Source organism: Octodon degus, unplaced genomic scaffold, assembly GCF_000260255.1.
Source record: "Octodon degus isolate 3935 unplaced genomic scaffold, OctDeg1.0 scaffold00170, whole genome shotgun sequence".
NCBI classification, from domain to species: domain Eukaryota; kingdom Metazoa; phylum Chordata; class Mammalia; order Rodentia; family Octodontidae; genus Octodon; species Octodon degus.
The window spans coordinates 3,561,361-3,562,955 of NW_004524746.1; the positions used below are offsets into that span (position 1 = coordinate 3,561,361).

The window sequence follows — 1,595 nt, forward strand, 5'->3', positions numbered from 1 at the left end:
GTTCAAGTGGCATCCACTTCAATATAAAGGCTTCAAGTTTATCATTCTTTATAGCTGAGTAATACTAGATTGTGTAAAAATACCACATTTTTTTCAACCATTCGACAGGTGATGAGCATCTAGGTTGTTTCCAAGATTTGGCTATCACGAATTGTGCTGCTTAAGAATAGGCACACATATATCCCTATGAAATGATGTTTTCAGATACTCCCGGAAAATTCCCAGTAGAGGAATAGCTGGTTTAAATGGGATTTCCACTCCAACTTTTCTAAGGAGTCTCCACACTGATTTCCATAATGGGTGAAGCAGTCTACTTCCCACCAGCAGTGGAGAAGGGTTCTATTTTCCCCACAGCCTCTCCAACATTTGTTGTTGGGTGATTTCTTTATGATGTTGGGTGATTCTTTCTGGGGTGAGATGATATCTCGATGTTGTTTTAATCTGCATTTCGTGGATGGCTAGGGATGTGGAGCTTTTTTTTTTTTTTTTTTTTTTTTTGGCAGAACCGGGGATTGAACTCAGGCCCTTGCGCTTGCCAGGGAAACGCTTATTCTACTGAACCATCTCCCCGGCCCCCTGTGGAGCATTTTTTCATATATTTATTCGCTTCTTTAGTTTCATCCTCTGAGAAGAAATTAAAGAAGCAAATGAATATATGAAAAAATGCTCCACATCTCTAGCCATTCGTGAAATGCAAATTAAAACCACATTGAGATATCATCTCACCCCAGAAAGAATGGCTATCATAAACAAATCAACCAACAACAAATGTTGGGGAGGCTGTGGGGAAAAAGGAACCCTTTTCCACTGCTGGTGGGAATGTAGATTGGTGCAACCTTTATGGAAATCAGTATGGAGATTCCTTAAAAATCTAGGACTGGAAATCCCATTCAAACCAGCTATTCCCCTAATGGGAATTTTCCCAAAAGAACTGAAAACATCATATCATAGTGATATATGTGCACCTATGTTTAGAGCAGCACAATTTGTGATAACCAAATCTTGGAAGCAACCAAAATGCCCATCACCTGAGGAATGGATGAAAAATATGTGGTATTTTTATACAATGGAGTATTACTCCGCTATAAAGAATGAGAAACTTGAAGCCTTCATATATAAGTGGATGCCAGTTGAAAATATACTCATAAGTGAAATAAAGCAGACCCACATATATAAATATCATAGAGTCTACCTAGTGTAAGAACTCAAAAGAAGAAAGAAAAATTGAAAGATATAACACAACTAAATGGAGTGAGAACTTAAGGATTAAACAATGAAGAGAGGGCAAGAAGAAAAGCTAGGAAACATGGCAATGGCAAAACCATACATTTATATACACAAGATGGCTAAGGCAATGATCCTGAGAATCTCCATCAGGTTTTTGAAACTAGCAGTTAATTGGTAGGATTCTCACCTTGACTAACTATATATGCTGATACTTGTGAACTAAGCAACTGCACTGAGGGTAGCAGTGTGTAAGACTAGGGCCATGTTTGGACTGCCTGCCATTTTGGTCTTCTAAAAGCATACTGCTTTTAATGTCATATCAATTACTGCTATATTCTTTCTCAACTAAATGTTTGTTTTAAAAAAAA

At 37.7% G+C, this 1,595-nt stretch overlaps 1 pseudogene; it reads left to right on the plus strand.

Annotated features, from left to right (window-relative positions):
- Positions 1-1,595, plus strand: part of LOC101583603 — a 184,594-nt pseudogene that overhangs the window by 58,167 nt on the left and 124,832 nt on the right.